This window comes from Callithrix jacchus, chromosome 1, assembly GCF_049354715.1.
Source record: "Callithrix jacchus isolate 240 chromosome 1, calJac240_pri, whole genome shotgun sequence".
Taxonomy (NCBI): domain Eukaryota; kingdom Metazoa; phylum Chordata; class Mammalia; order Primates; family Cebidae; genus Callithrix; species Callithrix jacchus.
Genome location: NC_133502.1, coordinates 139,792,075 through 139,812,423, shown reverse-complemented (window position 1 = coordinate 139,812,423; position 20,349 = coordinate 139,792,075). Strand labels below are relative to the sequence as shown.

Sequence of the window (20,349 nt, the reverse complement as noted above, 5' to 3'; positions counted from 1 at the left end):
GATTATTATTCATCAGACAAAATAGATTTCTTCCTGTGGGTAGGGAGAAAGGATTCTCCTTCTAGGAAAAGAAGATGATCTCCATATGATAATGTATATGACATGCGGAATAGTTCTTCACTTCTGAGAAGAAAGTATGGCCAGAAACACTTCTCAGCAATGTATAGAGCTTGGGCTGACAAGCTCTGCTGACCTCTGAGCAGACTGCTGACACTCAGTGAGCAGCTTTGGATAGATGTGTGCCTGGTTTCTAGGAAATGAGTTTATAACTTCCATTAAATTCTCAAAGGTGTCTATGACCCCACAAATAGTAACCAGTGTTTTATATTTGGCCTTTGACTGACCTCATCAATATTTACTTCATTCAATATCTGATGATGATGATCTCAAATATATTTTTCCAACCCCTTACTCTCTAAAAATAAAATTTATGGGTAATATAATCATTCTATACACACTTTAAAAAAACTATGCTTAATGCCTTAATGGCAATATAAAGGCAAAATCTAAAAATAATTTATAATAAAACTATATATTTTTTTATAATCTATTTTAAATTTTTTTTATAGAGATGGGGTTTCGCTATGTTGCCCAGGCTGGTCTTGAACTCCTGGACTCAAGCAATCCTTCCCCTTTGGCCTCCCAAAGTACTAGGGTTACAAGTATGTGCCACTGTGCCCAGCCAAAACTGAATGTATTTCTATTGCAAATGCTTGCATGTGACTACACAAGAAGACATAATGAAGTAGCCCGAGGCTCCTGTTGAATTGCCCTGTGTGTGACAGCTACATACACAGTTGAGCATCTGTGTATATTGGCAGCTCAAATACCACGAGCATTATCACTGACATCAAGATTTTCTAGAATGTAGACAACTCTTGGTAAAGTTCTCGACAAAATGAGGTTCTCTGATTTTCAAGGAAGTTTCATTCCTGAAAATTCTAATATACAAAACCATATCAAAACAAACAAAACCACCACTACTACCACCACGACAAATTTTGGGTTCCATATTTAAAAAAAAGAGTTAGGTTGTCAGCTCAGCTCATTATAAACAGGAATATCACCCACATGAATTCTGCTGGGGTAAGGAATGATTCTTCATTGGGTGGGATTGTTCCTTGCATTCAGGAGGTCCAGCATCCTTGGTCCCTGTCTGCTGAATACCAGGTCACATCCTCTCCCATCATCACAACAACCAAAAACATTCCCACAAACTTCCAAAATTCTCCCAAAGAGATGATGTCACCTCCGTTGAGAACACTGACCTGCTGGGTAAAGTCAGGACTCCTGACCCTTGCACAGAAGTCCTTCAGGATCTGGCTTCTGCTTCCCTCTCCATTCTCATCCTGAAGCATACACCCACCCTCTGGCCATTCAGACCATGAGAAGTTCCATGACTGGGTGTACCTTTCCTGTCCCTACGCCTGGAAACGTCTCTCCGGGTTTAACTTATTCATGATCACCTCTTCCCCACAGGCTCCTCAGCTCAGCTCACCCAGGATGGATTAGCACTCTCTTCCCATGCCCACTCTTCTTGCTTACCTCTTTACAACCCTTCGCAAACTGTATAGTAAAAGATGATGTTCATGTCAATTTCTTCCAGCGCTACTCGTACACTGTGATTTTCTTAAGGGTAGGAGAAAGAGCTCATGTATCTTTATACTCTGGCATGGTCCCCCTGGGTGTTCAGTTAATAGCTGCTGATGTTGATGTGCTAACAGAGAAGACCTTGGCCTTCTCTTGGTGCCAGGCTCTGTCCTGCCCCCAGGTCTTCTACATGCTGTTCCTTTTTCCTTGGTGCTGTTCCCTCAGCCCTGCCACATCCTACTTTTTCTTCAGGTCTCAGGTTAACTGTCACTTATCCAGGAGTGTTTTCCTTGTCTCCCTCCCTCAGCTGTCTCCACAATTCTATTATTTGTCATAAATGTACCCTGTACTTCCATTAACACTGTGGAGATGATCTCCAGGTCCTTGAAAGAACAGGGACAGTAGAAGCGGCCTAGATTAAGAACCAGGCTCCTCCTCCTTTTTAATTGGATCTTGTAAGCCAGAGGTTTCTCCATCATCTCTAAATGACTAATAATGACTTCTCCCCAATCTTAGAAATTGAGGCTCTTGAGCTTAATTTATCTTGATTGGAAATGTAAAGAAATGTGACCCTCTTGCTGGTTACATTTCTTAGTCTGACACTAGTGTATGAGAGGTTCAACACAGAAGTTTAATCAAAACTTGACACACACAAGGGCAGAAAGACACACATAAGAGCAGTTAGACTTTTATGTATGACCCAGAAAGTAATACAGGTACTTAAATAATGTAATAACCAATACTTGCTTATTATCCTGTGGAATTCTCTGTGACCCATAAAAGCATTAGCAGGTGGAATGGGCTCTGCAGTGTTAAGGTAATTAAATAGAGAGGTGAGCATTTTATTGAAAAAAGTGATTAGTTAATATTATATGTTAAGACATATAGGTTATTATTTCACTAAATAAAAAAAGAAATTCTGCCATTCTACTCTCAAGAGTTGTCTACTTGGAGGCTTATTTACATGCCTAGAGTGAGCCATCTCCATTCCTCAAACTTAGAGGTAAATTCTTTGAGGACCTCATTATGCTAATCCTTTGAACTCTACTAGGACTTCAGGCTTTTTCTGAGTTTTTGTCTTTTCTATCCTTTTTTTTTTGAGACAGAGTCTCACTCTATTACCTGTGTAGTGGTGTGATCTCGGTTCACTGCAACCTCCGCCTCCCAGGTTAAAGTGGTTCTCCTGCCTCAGCCTCCCGGGTAGCTAGGATTACAGATACCTGCCACCATGCCCAGCTAATTTTTGTATTTTCTGTAGAGATGAGGTTTCACCATGTTGGCCAGACTGGTCTCAAATTCCTGACCTCAAGTGATCTGCCTGCCTTAGCCTCCCAAAAGGCTGGGATTACAGGAGTAAGCCATCATGCCTGGCTCTTCTATTCTTTTAAAAATAACATTTTCGATGGTTTATCATTCAGTAGTCAGTCCTACGTGTACCCAGAGCTCTGCAATTCCAGAAGAAAGTTAATTTCCTAAATGATAAAATGCATTAATTCTGTCTGGGCACGGTGGCTCACACTTGTAATCCTAGTACTTTGGGAGGCCGAGGCAGGCAGATCACCTGAGGTCAGGAGTTTGAGACTAGCCTGGCCAATATGGCAAAACCTTGTCTCTACTAAAAATACAAAAAATTAGCCAGATGTGGTGGGCGCCTGTAATCCAAGCTATTCAGGAGGCTGAGGCAGAAGTATCACTTGAACCCAGGATGTGGAGGTTGCAGTGAGCCAAGTTTGTGCTACTTCACTCCAGCCTGGGCAAAGAGCGAAACTCTGTCTCAAAAAAAAAAAAAAAAAAAAAAAAGCATTAATTCTAAAAACTCTTTAGCAGCCTAAAGTCCATTGTTACTAATACTTTTTTCTGATTATATATTTTAAAATCCTCTTTAAGACAAAGCAGCATGCCTTACTAATAATATACTTGAATTTTATCTTCCTGCATACTACATGTCCAATAGCCCAGGTAAGTTTTTCTGAGTTTTTAATCTCAACACAATTCATGTTATTTTGCTTATTGATAATTGCCATTGCTATTATCAATAATAAATATTTTTTACATATAAACAAAATGTCACTGACAAAGCATAAAATTAGGTACTAGTTCTTGCTTGTCAATTTATTGCTTGCATTATACATACATCAATTAGCCATTCCAAAACATTCACTCATGAGACACAGGAAAATAATCATCACTTACACATCTATATGCTTTAGAAGAGAACTAAATCCTGAATAATCTAAAGTGCTCTAATTTACTGATTAGGAAGCTAATGTGGTTTTTCTCACAGTTTTGAGTTGACTTGAATAAGATAATTTTAAATATCCATTATTTTCCCTACACAGAAATAAATCATGTTTTACAAATATATATTTAATCTACATGTGAATATTTATAAGCCATAAGTAATGTAGATAATAAAGTCTATTTATGAATACAACCCTAATTGACAATATTTATACTTAGAATTTAGTAATAAAGATTGTGAAAAATTAGAATAAGCAATCTTATTTTTCATAATTTTTCTTTGTTACCAAATTTTATTTTTAATAGAATATTATTCTTAAAATAACAGAACTCCAGAAAGAATTCTCTGAGTTCCTACTCTAAACTCCCATTTGCATGGCATATAAATACAGTTTTATACATGTATGTATGTATGTATGTATGTATGTATACAACAACAACCTAGATATGTAACTACTTTGCCTAAAGAACATTTTCATGATTAGCTATTGCTAACACATGATTTTAAAACAGTGTTCTATATGTCTTTTGATTTCAACACATTCCTTTCCTAAGGACACATGAAAAAGGAGAAACAACCTTTAATACAATTATTAAGTACAATAGAGTGAGAAACAAAGAAATCAGGAAAAAGTGAGAACAATACTTCTACAAGTACAAGAAATGAGGGAAAAGCGTTACGACTCAAAGACACCAAACTGTGTATTCCAATTTTCAATAGACATGTATGCCTTGCAAAGCCACATCTCCTGTGTTCTTTGTATTGACTTATTCCAACACACACGGCTACTCATACATTCTGTCACTCACACAGTTTCTATGGCCTGCTGAACAGGAACACAAAGTGGCCAGTCTGTTGGCATCACTCTGATGTGGCTGTGTAAAGGAGCTCATGCCCTCCATGGTCCACTGGGATGCCTTCTAGAAGGTCCATTTCCAGCTCTCAGTGTCTTTTATACATTCCCAGAAGTCACATGAAGACTTCCAGCTCCTCTGTATCTCCCTGGCTCTCAATGTCCAGTGAGAAGTGAAGATGACAACTGACGAGTTTGGGACATGGCTGATCTTTGGATGAGGGTCTTTGAATCAATCAGTTCTCCCTTTAGCCTGTGTGGTAAAGACTATTGACATGCACTCTGTATCAATTGCCATACAAGAAACTTGAGATCCTCCAGTTAATACTGTTGGTCTTGGTTTAGTACAGTGGCTCATACCTATAATCCCAGCATATTGGGAAGCCAAGGTAGGAGGATTGCTTGAGCCCACAAGTTCAAGACCAGCCTGGGCAACATAGTGAGATCCCACCTCTACAAAAAGTTAACAAAAATAGCCTGATGGGGTGGCATGTGCCTGGGAAGGTGAGGTCAGAAGATTGCTTAAGCCCAGGAGTTCAAGGCTGCAGTGAGCCACGATTGAGTCATTGCACTTGAGCTGGAGCCATGGGCAACACAGTGAGATCCTGTCTCAAAAAAAAAAAAGTTGGTCTTCTTGTCAATCACTTCATTACCCCATTGAGGCAACCCTGTCTCCCTCGGTGGTAGCCCTTTGATAGGCATCCTATATATTTTTTCTTTTTTATTACTGTAAATCAAGTGGTTTCAGTTGTAACTTATTTATTCATGTCCAGTGCTCCTTCCAGCTTAATTTTTCAATTTTAGATGAATTTACAAAAAGCCTAACATGCTAAAGTTTAAGAAAACAGCATAGCGTGGAGTAAATGTAAGCATATGTACTGAAATTCATGGCAAAGTTATCCTGGAGTCTCCTGAGTGATGGGCTACTCTCCTCTCTCAGCCTAACCCAGGCAAAAGGTGGGCTGCAGTGGTGCTGATGGTGGTGGTGCTGGTGAGGGTATGTGTGTGTGAATGCGACTTGCCACCCCGTCTTGGAAATGGGGGTGTGAAAGTTAGGTTCCCACATCCTCATTATTCTCTGGGCACAATCTCCTTTGATTGGGGCCAGATAAAATGGGAGCCAGTTAATTGGAGGATTTCTGCAAACACTGCTACTGTTCTAGAAACTCCATCCCAATAATACTTAAACTGGAATGGATTATTGCCATAAGGTGGCACCAATTGCAGTTAGGACCAGATTAGATTTGGATCTCAAAACTAGACCCCTCCCAGCTCCTGGCCAGGGTCACTTTATTAAAACTGGCAATAAAGGAAACATATTTTGGGCCACTGATTTTTTCATACTCAGCTAATCATGTTAAGGAGGAGTTTTACTGAATGTGTTTGCACATATTTCATTTCTTATTTTAAACACAAATGTGATAATGTTATATACAGGGGTGATGATACAGTTTGCAATGGAATACATTGCATCTTATTTTTCCCCTCACTCATACATCTTGGGCAGCTTTCCATAGTAATACATGTGGGTCAATGTGATGATACACATGTATTTTAATGGCTAGTGGATTTTAATGGCTGCATTGTATTGCATTACATAAATATAACATAATTTATTTGACTCACCTAATGAAAGATGTTCCGCCCCCACCCCCCACTGGCTTTGTGGCTGTTTTTGCTGTTATTACAAATAAGGTTGTAATGAGAATCCTTGAATATATATCTTTGTGACATTTGAAAGTATATCTGTAGAAAAAAATGCTAGAAGTAGGTTAAAGATTATGTGCTTAATGGAGAGAATAGGATTCATTACAGAGAGAGGAGACTCGCAGCCACAGGAGCTGACAGGAAGGGGCTCTAGCTAGAGACTTGAGAAGCATTCTAGATACAGCACGGGAAAGGAAAATGGCTTTAATTAGTGTGCATTTGGCTGAACTGAAGAACTTAGAAATGTTGAGAGAAAATGAGAAGAAAACCAGAAGTTATGGTATTGTGGAAATTATCTTTGTGTTTTTCACATACAAAGAATAGAAAATATCTTTCTGGGTGGGGGGCAGAAATAAAGAAATTGGTCAGACCAGCTGTGGCAGAGTCATGCAGTAGAATGAATGTTAAATGAAATCTACCCACGGTATATTGAGTGGAGAGGGGAGGTTATAGAACATTACGGATAGTGCAACACTGGGAGAGAGAGTTAGTTCCCAACCAAGTAGCCATTCTAGTCTTCTCCCTTAAGTTAGGGGGACCTTATTTTTAGCTGGGCACAATGCAACTCATCAGTAAGATGACATTTCCCTCCTCCCTTGCAAAAATGTGACCATATAACTAAATTCTGGCTATGAGGTATAATCAGAAGTTTCCTTTAAAAGGAGAGAATTATGCCCTTTTTCCTCTCTTCCAATCTGCTCCTTGGAATGTGGATGTAATGGCAGAAGCCCTGTCGTTTTTCTCTTGTGGGAGATAAGTAAAGATTTATCTTGTTCAAGTCATAATTTAAGAGTTTCTGTTATATACAATCAAATCTAATCCTAACTCATACAAACCTCACTTGTGTTTAAAAGTTAAATGTGTACATGTGTGTGCACACACACACACACACATACACCACAAGGTATATATGCTTAAAACATATATGCATAAAATATATGTATGTGCATGTAACAAAATGTTAACAGGTGGGGGTTATGAGATTATAAGCAGGAGGTGAGGGGACTTTTTAAATATTTTTTAAGTTTTAGCAGTAAACATGTTTTCAGGAAAAATTAAGATATTTCTATTTTTATAAAGAAAACAGCTTGGCGGATAATTCCTTAACATCAAAACAATGGGCAAATTCCTTATTTGTCTCTGTCTTCCTCAGATGAAATGCCCTTATGATCATGTCAGCTTCCCACCTGTTTTTCAACGTTCCCAGCTTCATCTAGGAGGATTGGTTTCCCCACCCATTCAAAATATTCCAGGTCTCTTTTAGATGGGCAGCATCCTGTTTCTAATACACAAAGAGTTTAAGAGAAAGCTGCTTTTAATAATGGAATGAATAATTGATTCAAATAGATAAGGACACATGTATACAGCTGCTTTGGCAATAAAAAGAGGTTTTCTCTAAATAAGACTTCTTGTTATCCTCAGCACTAACTTGTTACCATGGCTACATGTTCATTTAAAAGCCAGTCACAGTAAGAGAATATGATCCAGTTCTCCAGATAACTGGAGTGGGTTAAAGCAAGTCTTGGAGAGGAAGCTGCTTGGAGGCCCTGGAAGTCCAGGGACTTCTGGTCTTAGCATTACAATGCTTTGTCCATGCTAGTCTCTCCTGATTGTGTTCAATTTCATGGGTAACACAAGTAAATAGACACATGGAATATGGACGTAAGGGACAGAAGAATTGGCATACCAAGAGAAACTAAATCAAGGAGCTGGAGGGAGGATGGGGAAGACACTGATCAACGAGATGACACATATTCAAAAGTTAGGTAAAGAGAAAGGTCTAAGCCTGATATAGTGGCTCCTGCCTGTAATTCCAGCATTTGGGAGGCTGAGGCAAGAGGATTGCTTGAGGCCAAGAGTTCAAGACCGGCTTGGGCAACATAACAAGACCCTGTCACAAAAATAAAACAGCCAGCATGGTGGCACATGGCTGTAGTCTTAGCTGCTTGGGAGGTTGAGGCAGGAGGATTACTTGAGCCTAGGAGTTGGAGACTGCATTGAGTTATAATCCTGTCACTGTATTCCAGCCTGGGTGAGAGAACAAGACCCTGTCTCAGAAAAAAAAATAAAAGGGAGAGAAAAAGAGAAAGGTTTTTGTATTATGTGGTTGATTCCAGGGCTGCCTAAGAAGTGTAAAATTACTCTGTTTACAAATTCCAACTTTAAATTGTATGTATACATACATAGTTATATCTCCAAGTGCCAATAGATATTTATAACTTGAGAGGCAGATGGCTAGGACAGTGGATCCTGAATATGTGAATTCTAGCAGCTACCAAATACCTGTTCCCACACGGTCCCAGGAGAAAATGGCTTATATACACAGAGGACAAGCCAGGTTAATGGGGAGTTCTTATTACTCGGAGGGTGGGTCCCAAGCCCCAGAGCAGAACTCCAGTTGGCCAAACCATGTAAATAAAGAGCTCCTTTTAAATACTGTATCTTAAAAAAAAAATAAAAGTGACATATGATAAGGGGAAAAAAAGAAATGTAAAGCAGAAAGTGAGAATCTCTCACACTTCTGGCCCCAGTGACCAATTTTTCTCTATCTTATATACTCTACAGAAAAGATCTTTCCAAGGTCATATGTGCCCTTACTGAATTATTTCCTTAGGAGGAATGCCTAGAAATGAAAATTCTGGATCAAATCACCTTTCAGAAAGGGTGCACAAACTCTGCACCCAACACTAGTATAGGAATGTCCATTTCCCTCTGCATGCTAGCAAGGTTGAAGACTTGTATATATAAATTAGACATTTTCTTTTTAAATAAGTCGTTAGTTCACATGCAGTTGTGGTGTTCCAGTTATCAACTGCTGTGTAACAAATAGCCACAAATAAAACAATAGCCATTTTATTAATCATATCTCATGATTTTATGAGTTTGGGAATTTGGGCAGGATTCAGCTAGGTATTCTTTTTGTCCTAAGTCAAATGGGGTATCTTGATGATGTGGAGTTGACGTCTGGGGTGGTCTGGGGGTCCAAGATGGCTTTACTCACCTGCTTGGTATCTTGGTGTAGACAGCTAGAAGGATGGCCCAGTCTTTTGTCGTCTCAGAGCCTCTCTGTGTGGAAGCAGAGTCCGGCTTCTCAGAGGTGGCTCAAAGTCAAACATGAAAGCTGCCAGTCAGTCATATATACACAGAGAGAAAGCGAGTGAGTGAACAGAGTAAGGAGGGGTGTGTGTGTGTGTGTGTGTAGAGAGAGAGAGAGAGAGAGGGAGAGAGAGAGATGGGGTCTTGCTTTGTTGCCCAGGCTAGTCTCAAACTCCTGGCCTCAAGCAGTCCTCCACCCTCAACCTCCCAGAATACTAGGAATACAGGAATAAGCCACTGCATCCAGCCATTACTGCAAGTCCTCTTAAGGCATAGTGTCACTTATACCATTCTAAATTGGTCAAAGCAGTCACAGGTCATCTCAGATTTAAGAGGAGGGCCAATAGACCCTACTTCTCAATGGAGGAGTAGCAAATAATTTGTCTTCTTATTTATTTATTTATTGAGGCAGAGTCTCGCTGTGCAGTGACGTGATCTTGGCTCACTGTAGCCTCCATCTCCTGAGTTCAAGTGATTCTTCTGCCTCAGCCTCCTGAGTAGCTGGGATTACAGGCACCCCCCACCAGGTCCAGCTAATTTTTGTATATTTAGTACAGATGGGGTTTCACTATGTTGGCCAGGCCGCTCTTGAACTCCTGACCTCAAATGATCCACCTGCCTTAGCCTCCCAAAGTGCTGGGATTACAGGCATGAGCCACAGTGCTCGGCCTATCCTCATCTTTAGTCTGTCACAAATGTTGATATTAGTATATTTGTTTTGTTTTGTTTTGAGATGGAGTCTCGCTCAGCTGCCCAGGTTGGAGTGTAGTGGCGTGATCTTTGCTCACTGCAAACTCTACCTCCCGGGTTCAAGTGATTCTTCTGCCTCAGCCTTCCAAGTAGCTGGGATTACAGTTGCCCACTACCATGCCTGACTAATTTATTTTGTATTTTAGTAGAGACGGGGTTTCGTCATATTGGGCAGGCTGGTCTCCAACTCCTGACCTGAGGTGATCTGCCTGCCTCGGCCTCCAAAGTGCTGGGATTACAGGCATGAGCCACTGCGCCAAGCCTAGTATATTTCTTAATACTAAAAAATCTTCATATTTTGAGGGGATATTCTACTTGAACATGGTAGAAAGTCCCTAAATATGTTATTTAATTTAATTTGTAATTTTTTCTCTCTCTCTCTCTCTTTTTACGTTTTGGAGATGTAGTCTCTCCCTGCCACCCAGGCCAGAGTGCAGTAGTGCTCTCATAGCTCACTGAAGCCTCGAACCCCTGGGCTTAGCAATTCTCCCACCTTGGCTTCCAGAGTAGCTAAGTCTCCAGGCACACACCACTGTGCCCAGCTCTCTCTCAGCCATGGCTAATTTTTAAATATTTTTTAGAGATGGGGTCTTGCCATGTTGGCCTGGCTGTTCTTGAACTCCCAGCTTCTAGTGGTCCTCCTGCCTCAGGTTCTGAAAGTGTTAGGTTTACAGGCCTGATCTACTGCACCCAGCCTAATTTATAGGTAGTTTACCCAAGGTTTTTGTATCTACACATAAGATTGGTTTATAGTTGTTGCTGTTGTTTTAAGTTTTGGTACCAAGGTATTTTTAGGTTTTTGTTTTATTTTGTTTGATTTCTTTTTTATAATTAATTAGGTAGGTTTTCCATTTTTAACTTTGAAGGAGTTTACAGAGGGAGAATCATGTGTTTTTTGAATATTTTAAAAGGCTCAAAAAACTATCTGGGCTAGGAGGTTTCTTTGGAGTGAATTCCATAATTTTTAAAAATTGTATTATTGGAGGGGCAGGGCAAAGATGGCCAACTAGAAGCAGCTGCGTTTGGCAACTCCCATTGGAAACAAAACAAAACAAAACAGAATAAGCATGTAAATCCTTCACCAGCAACCAAGATATTCAGCCTCACTCATCAAAATTCACAAAAAGTCTGGAGTGACCCACGGAGAGAAGGAAGAGAAGTGCGGTGCCGCGGCCTACCTGAGAGCCACACCGGGAAGGGGAACCCCCTCTCCCAGCCCAGGAAGGCGGTGAGTGACCATGCTATCCAGCCAGGGAAACTGCTTTTCCATGGAACTGTGCAACCCACAGATCAAAAGAGCCCACTTGAGAACCCACACCACCGGACCTAGAGTCCCAACTCCAGAACGCGCAGGTACTTACGGCCTGTCAGCTAGACTCTAAGCCTACAGAACTCCAGAGGGGAGGGGCGACCAGCACCAGGCTGCCTGCTGTCTAAGCTGGTTGACCTCCTTGCTGGAGGGGTAGCAGCCAGCATTGGAACTCACAACTGCCTAACATGCAAGCTCCCTGCCGGGGGTGGGGGGTGGGAAGGACGGCACCCATTTCCATAGCTCCAGTCTGTGTTTTTCCCCTGCTGGAGCCAGGGAGGCTGGAGGGCTTGGTCCCAAGACTTCTCGTGTAGCCCAACACACCCGCTGTGGCAGTCTGCGGCCAGAGTGTCTCTTCAGGTCTTACTCTGATTCATCCTTCCTCAGTAGGCGGGACATCCCTGCAGGATCTCCAACTCCAGCCAGAGGATCAGGGACAGAATTTGGATCTCCCTGGGCCTGAGCCCCTAGAGGGAGGGGTGGTTGCAATCTCTGCGGACTAGCAGACTTAGCCTTCCTCCTGAGGAATCCAGGCAACCCAGACAAGTGGGTTTGCCCCCAGCGAAACACATCCTCTCCACCAAGGGACAAAGTGTTTCATTAAATGGGTCCTGCTCCCTGTGCCACCCAATTGGGTGAGACTCTCCAACAGGGGTTGTCAGACCTCCTGGGCTGGAGTGATCCTACTGGCATCAGGTTGGTGAGGTCAGAGGTCCCAGAAGAAGCAAACACCCACTTTTGTTGCTCTCCTGAGTGACACTTTTGTTGTCTCCCTGAGTGACGACATCTTGAGGCACGGGAGTGAATCAGATGAATAGGGCCTGGAGTGAACCCCAAGCAAACTGCAGCACCCCTACAGAAGAGAGACCTACTGAAAGAAAAACAAGCAGAAAGTGACAGTAACAGCATCAACAACACCACAAAAACCCCATCCAAGGGTCAGCAGCCTCAAAGACTGAAACTAAGTAAACTCACAAAGATGAGAAACAATCAATGAAAAAATGCTCAAAACCTAAAAGGCCAGAGTGTCTCTTCTCCAAATGATCACAACATCTCTCCATCAAGGACACAGAATTGAATGGAAGATCAGATGGATGAATTGACAGAAGTAGGCTTCAGAAGATGGGTAGTAAGAAACAATGACAAGCTAAGGAGCATGTTCTAACTCAACGCAAAGGAGCTAAGAATCTGTATTGATACTTTGTTCTTTTTATTACTGGATATACCACATTTTTCTTATCAATTCACTAGTTAGGACATTTGGGTTATTTCCACTTTTTGGATATTATGGCTAATGTTCCCAGGAACATTCATATACAAATCTTTGTGTGAACGTAGATTTTCACTTCTCTTGGGTAGATAATAATGGTTGAATTCTTGGGTCATATGGTGACTCTATTTAGTATTTTAAGGAACTATAAAATGTTTTACAAAGTGGCTGTACCATTTCATATTCCCACTAGCAGAATGCAAGAGCTACTTTTTTTTATATCCTTGTCAATATTTGTTATTGCCTGTCTTTTTATCCACTGGCTTTGTAAATATTTGTAATACTGTGCAGAACCTCATACCACCTTTGTAGACCCTTAGGTAGAAGCTGCCGTCTGGAATTACATTCTGAGAAGTAGATTAATGATTCTTCATTGATGCTTAGGACCTATGTACACCTAGCTATTGTATTAAAATCTAAAAACTCTAGTGCTTTTGTAAAAATATCATAGTAGTTAAAGCTTAAGGTGTCCATGTGTCAAAGACTATTAATTATAGTCTAATATCCAGTCTCCCCTTCTTACACAGGGGGCACAGTCAGAGTCCCATTTTCCAGCCTCCCTTGCAGCTAGATGTAGCTATGTGACTAAGTTCAGAAGAATGGGATGTGAACAAAAATGCTGTGTGCTCTTAAATGGAAAAGGTGAGCCAGGCTTCTACCTCTCTCCACATCCTCACTGATGGGAAGGTGGATTCAGGGTAAAAGCTAATAGCCATCTTAGACCAAAGACAGATACCAGGTGCTGAGATTGGCAGGGTGTTAAGACACAGGAGGCTTGGGCCTCTGGTGATTGCAGGGCCTCCGTTCCAGCCCTGGATTGCTTACCTGGACTTTGGGAGTATGAGAGATAAATACCTTGTTTAATTCAGTGTTATTTTTTATTTATTTTGTATTTGTTTGCAACAGAGTCTTGCTCTGTTGCCCAGTATAGAGTGCAGCGGCTATGATCTCAGCTCACTGCAACCTCTGCCTCCTGGGTTCAAGCAATTCTCCTGCCTCAGCCTCCCAAGTAGCTGGGATTACAGGCACTTGCCATTTCGCCTGACTAATTTTTTGTATTTTTAGTAGAGACAGGGTTTTGCCATCTTGGCCAGGCTAGTCTGGAACTCCTGACCTCAAGTGATCTACCCACCTAGGCCTCTCGAAGGGCTGGGATTACCAGCATGAGCCACTGAGCCCAGCCCCAGTGTTATTTTGAGACTGTCTGTTAAAACAGCTAAAACATAAACTTAGTAACATTTAGAATGGCTCTGTAGGAACATGGCTAGAATATGAGAGTTTCCACTGATGAATATGATCATACAAGGAAAAGCAGGGCAATGGAGTCAAAAAAAGCACTGGGCAGGAAATCAGGATACTAGAGTTTTATTACCATTTTTACCTCTAGTCAGCTTTGTGATCTCAGGTGAGCCTCTGTATATTTCTCTGTGTCTTCATCCATGAAACAAGGTGGTTTTGCATAGTTCAAAATAAATGTGTAAAGCTTGAAAATAAGCATCTGGTTTCAGAAGTACTTCATTATATTCATAATCACTAGTAAAGCAACTCAGTACTAGAGGCTGGGAAAGGGAGGGAAGGGAGGAATATGGATAGATTTGTTGAAGAATACAAAATTACAGCTAGATAGAAGGAATGAGTTCTAGTGTTCCATAACACTACAGGATGACGCTAAGATACTATATAGTTAATGATATACTATATAGTTTCAAATAGCTAGAAGGAGGATATTGAATGTTCCCATCACAAAGCAATGACAATTGTTTGAGATGATGACTGTGCTAAGTACTCTGACCTTATCACTATACATTATATGTGTCGAAAGGTCACTGTGTACCCCATACATATGTACAATTATTATGTCATTGTAAATATTTTTTTTAAATTAGGAAAATATATAAATGTAAACCTTTGGTATCAACTTTCTTAAATAAAATAATAAGATGATAATCATCTTCAGCAGCTGCATCAGTGAGAATATTTACACAGAGCTAAGAATTGTCCTATAAACAGTATTAGCTTTTTAAATCCTCCCAATGGGTGCCATTATTGTCTCCATTTTACCAATAAGGAACCTGAGGTATGAAGTTAAGGACCTTGCCCTGCCATGCAGATAGTGGTGGAGCCAGGATTTCAATTCCTGAACCCAGAGCACAGGTATTTGGCCACTGCTACTCTGCCTCCATAGCTATACCTAACACATACCAGAAGATCAATAGCGATGGCCAGTGGCCATATGACTACTTTAGCTATTGTGACTAGGAGGGATTATTATACGTTAAAATGAATAACAACTCTTCCTAATTTGCTCACTAGGTTAAGGTGACATGGGAAGCGATCACTGTAGGTCACCTAGGGAACACAGGGAGAGTTAAGCTGATGGTGACGCACACCTGCCAACTGCTGAGAAGAAGGTAAGCAGCCCTCAGGAACTTACAACCCAGCCCCACTGCACAGCGTGGTCACTGGACTCCTAGGACCAAACCTCCTGAGCTTGGCAGGCAGCTGTAATTCAGAGCGGGTCAGGGCTGCAGGATGCATTGTTTACTGCTCACTGCACTTCGCAGAGGTACATAGCAGAAGCTAAGCCTGATGGACTCCGAACACTGGTTGTTGTTGTTTTTTTTCCTGGCAACAAAATTAAAACTGCACCTAGGGATTTATCCACCCTTTTGCTGATCTCGATGTGAACTGTGCAGCTAAATCCCTGCACACAGCACTGAGTCTATCTCCCAGGGTGTTGCTTAAAATGTGGCTGAGCACAAATGGAAAACATCAAGTCTTGTTGAAGTCAGCACACGGAATTAATCTCTAAAAGTAATGAAAGAATTAGTTTCACTTTGTAAGATAAATAAATGCAAAGGATGGTGAAATCAGAGATGTTCAGCTCAGCTGCTTTTAGAAGGCGACATCTTGGGAAAATGACACTAGATATTTGGGACACATTTTAATGCCACTCTAATTATCTTGTGTGATTATAAAGGTGCTTTGGGTTTTTGTTGTTGTTGTTGTTGAAGTCTATTTAGCATATGAGATTTTTACCTGCAGTTATCTACTTTTAGTGATTTTTAGTATTGGAAACAGTAAAAAGCTTCAAAGTGTCTTGTCCTTTTTAAAAAAAACTCTTAGAAGAATAAGTATGTGATTTAAGTAAGTATAAAATTAAAAACCATCTCAATGCTAGAACTTATTCTTCCTATCTAACTGTAATTTAGCCTCTAAAGTGAATTTGAAATAAGGCTCAGTGTTTTCACCCCATCCTTAATTTTATTTTTACCCTGATGCTGAATTTCAGGTTTTGGTTTTTCTGAGTGTGGCCCACCTACCTGAAAGTTATTCTGAAAATTTGAGGTAAAGGAGGTCAGATCAGAGAGCATTTTTTCCCCTAGTACCTAACAAAATGAATAAACGCAATTGCATTTTAAAGGACCAGAAATTCATCATCAGTGATCAAGATTGAAAACAGGGCAAAACTTCATGTAATACAGTTTGAACATAGGCTTTCAACCTTGTAATGCCACTTGCTTTCCAGAAAGAGAAATGAGGAATGGTGAGTCAATACAATTCTCATACTTTTTCTGAATTCACCTGGATGTGAGGAAGAAGTGGACTGAGGCACAAGGAGGTGAGGAAACTGACACATAGGAGCCATTTGTCCAGCACTGCAGGCCCTTGCTGAGGCAGAAGGAGTAGAAGGAGTAGGTGGGGCCGGACATTCTCCAGGGTGCTCGCTGAATGGAGGACTCAACCAAAGCCCTTGGGTCAGAAAATGGCCCAACCTGGGAAGACTGGTCCTGGTAAGGGACATTTGCTGGGACTTGGAAGAAAGAATACAGCCAGGACCCAGCGACAACTGCCAGCAGCTCCTGACGACCTTTCCTCCTTCCCACTCTCACGTCTTCTGGCTACAGAAAAGTAAGTGGAAAATGACAGCCAGCCCTCAAGTTGTTCTCCATAGGGGGGACAAATAGTTTCCAGGAAGAAGGTCAAGAAGAACTATAGCAGATCAGAGAAACTGAAGAGTTTATATCTTAGCACTGCATAAGTTTAACTTGAGCAAAATGACAATTGATGTCACGTCAACCTTGCAAATGAGCCACAGAGGAGAGAAGGAGAGACAGGATAACATGAAAACAAGTCTGCTTCACAGGGTTGTTGGAGGAGTAAAAGAGAAAAAGCATGTAAATATTGGACCACGGAACCTGAGACATTCGAAGTGCATAAAAATTGTAGTCTCTTTTCCACTCCCATCCCTGGCTCATAGCCCTGCATACTGTGTTTTGTTGTGTTTTGTTCAATTCAGGCTCACTTTGCATTCTTATACCACTGTAGTTTTTTAGGTTGAGTAATTTATGGCTTAAAGCTAAATAATTATTTGCCAGCAAGCTGTTCTTGAAAATATATAGCAGCATAGAAAAGGTCATGGGCTTTGGTGTTAGAACTAGGCTCTGATCCTGGGCCACCTCCTCGAGTTTGTGATTTTAGGCAGGTTGTGTATTTAATCTTTCTGAGCTGAGTTTTCTTCTTTACTGAATGATATCAGTACTCCTAAATTTGCTGTACCTGTATATATATAAAGCACCTGGCACAAACTAGGTCCTCCTTGAGGTGGCATGGATAATATCGTTTTACTTTTTCAGATTGTTACATTTATATGAAACAACAACAAGTTGTTGTTTGTTAGCCTAACTGCTTCTTTAGGAGGGTGAATCTTGTTAACTGTAGAGCATCTTGTTTTGTGGAGCACCGTGATGTCTTCGGGTCTGTAAGTTTATGAATTTGGGGAAGTGGTTAAATTGCTTGCATAAGAAAGGGAAGGAAAAAAATGAATATGAAGGCAGGAGTCAGGGCGGGATGGTCAAGACTCTAGGAGAGAGAATTAAGCAGTGGAATCTGGGGGGATTCAGGGAGAAAAATCCCTGGGGAGAATAAAGCCAGGAAGGGATTTTTGAAGATACAAATATAGAATGTCAATTTTTATCTTGTTTTCTTCAGGTTGTGTGATACAGCCACTCTTCCTGTCCCCTCCTTTTCCTTCAGGACACACAGAATCTTCAGGGAAATTAACATTGCTCACTAAAGCTTTTTTTTGTGACTGGATTTAGTGGACAGCAGCAGGACAGGACTAGGAGAGGTGCTAAGTTCTGCATCCAGGCTGATGCAGTGAGGCCGAGCAGTGTGAGCAGATGCAGGAATCAGAGGACACAGGGGAGGTGACATCTGGCTTTTGGGTAGCTTTCCACAGATCTGGTCATGCTCTGTATTTGCCATCTGCCAAACTTTATTCAAAAAGTCTTCAGGTCTGGGTAGATATGAAATCTCTCAGCTTGTAGAATTTCAATTATTCTTTCCAAAGTAGCAGAAAAGTAGAAATGAAGACAGTACCAGGACCATGTATCTTCCTGTATCTTAACATACCCCTGCTCTGCCTGCTTCCACCCCACCCCCATCAATGTCAGACATGGGCCAGGTCTGTTTTGCACATTGGTTCAAGGTCTCTAACCAAAAGTTCACTCTTGGAGTTCCCTTCCTACCAGTACTCTGACTCAGTCTTCCCAAGAAAGGTGCTGTTCTGTTTCCTTAGACACCCAACTGTATAACTCTTAATTCCGTGGGGGAGCTTCCTCTTCTGGTTGCTTCTGGAGTCTTAATTACTCCCCATCTCCCTTAGCAGCAGTGTTCTTACACCCTAGCCACCACCTCTCCCAGAATATTCTGTGTTGCCTTAGGCCTATTCTGCTGGTCACCATCAAAATACTCTTTCCTTCCTTCTCCACCTAGACAATCACTCCTAGTTTCAAATCTCATCACAAAATTTGCTCTTCTGATGTGCTCAGGAAGCTCAATTAAGGAATCAATGTTCAGTTCCAGGCCTTGCCCTTTCATCTCTATATACTTCTTCCCTAGGTAGTGCCATTCACAACATGGCTTCAATTATTGACGTGCATATGAACCACAAATTTATATCACCCACACAGATTTTTCTTCCAAATTCGTCTCATATATCCAACTACCTATTTGATGTCCCCTATCTTAAATGTTCAAGAGCTCCTTTAATCTTCTTAAAAATTATGATGTAAGTACTTTTATTATTCTTATTTTGAAAACTAGAAAACTGATGCTCAGAAAATTAAAATATATTTTGTGTGTAAGTTCACACAACTGATTAATATTTGATGAAATCTGAACACAGGACTCGCTGCCCTCAGGCCTTATTCTTTTATCCAGCATATCATTACTGCCTCTTAAATATTTATATCAGAGAAACTGAGATCATTTGGTTGACATAATAATAACAAAAGTGTTATCATTGAGAAATGAAAACAATTTACTTGAATAGGAATAAGACAACATGCTGATAATTTCAAAACTTTCGGAATAATAACAAATCTTAGGGTTGAGTTTCCTTCTTTACTGAATGATGTCAATAATTCTAAATTTGCTCTGTCTGTATATATAAAGTGCCTCGGAACAAACTTGGATCTTTAAAAATTTGTTTTAATTTTTAATTTTTGTGGGTACATAGTACATGTATATATTTATGGGATACATGAGATATTTTGATACAGGCATACACTGTGAAATAATCACATTATGGAGAATAGGGTATCCAGCCCCTCAAGCATTTATCCTTTGTGTTACAATCTAATTAACTCTATTAGTTATTTTATATACGACTATGTTAGTAATTTTAAAGTGTACAGCTAAGTTATTATTGACTACAGTCACCTGTTGTGCTATCAAATACTAGGTCTTATGCATTCTCTCCAACTTTTTTGTACCCATTACCCTCCCTAGTAGCCCCATACTACCCTTCTCAGCTTCTGGTAATCATCCTTCTACTCTCTCTGTCCTTGAGTTCAATTGTTTTCATTTTTAGGTCACACAAATAGAACATGTGTTACTTGTCTTTCTGTTCATGGCTTATTTCACTTAACATAATGACCTCTAGTTCCATCCATGTTGTTGCAAATGACAGGCTCTCATTCTTTTTTTTTGAGACGGAGTTTTGCTCTTGTTACCCAGGCTGGAGTGCAATGGCGCGACCTCGGCTCACCGCAATCTCCACCTCCTGGATTCAGGCAATTCTCCTGCCTCAGCCTCCTGAGTAGCTAGGATCACAGGCACGCGCCACCTTGCCCAGCTAATTTTTTGTATTTTTAGTAGAGGCGGGGTTTCACCATGGTGACCAGGATGGTCTTGATCTCTTGACCTCGTGATCCACCCGCCTCGGCCTCCCAAAGTGCTGGGATTACAGGCTTGAGCCACCGCGCCCAGCCGGATGCAAGCCATTTTAACTGATGTGAGATGATATCTCATTATCGTTTTGATTTGCATTTCTCTGATGATCAGTGATGTTGAAAACCTTTTCATATACCTGTTTCCCATTGTGTCTTTTGAGAAATGTCTATTCAAATCTTTTGCCCAATTTTTAAAATCAGATTATTTAGAATTTTTCCTATAGAGTTCTTGTCAGATGGATAGTTTTCAAATATTCTCTCCCATTCTGTAGGTTGTCTCTTCATTTTGTGGAT

General features: G+C 40.8%; 1 long non-coding RNA gene across 1 annotated transcript in view; it reads left to right on the top strand.

The window, feature by feature from the left end:
• The window catches only part of LOC118155336 (uncharacterized), a 100,655-nt gene extending 84,854 nt beyond the window's left edge, over window positions 1-15,801 (top strand). The window contains exon 6 of the long non-coding RNA XR_004745701.3: window positions 15,131-15,801. This is a non-coding gene — a long non-coding RNA (uncharacterized LOC118155336). The remainder of the gene's footprint in view (window positions 1-15,130) is intronic.
• The last annotated feature ends 4,548 nt before the right edge of the window (window positions 15,802-20,349 follow it).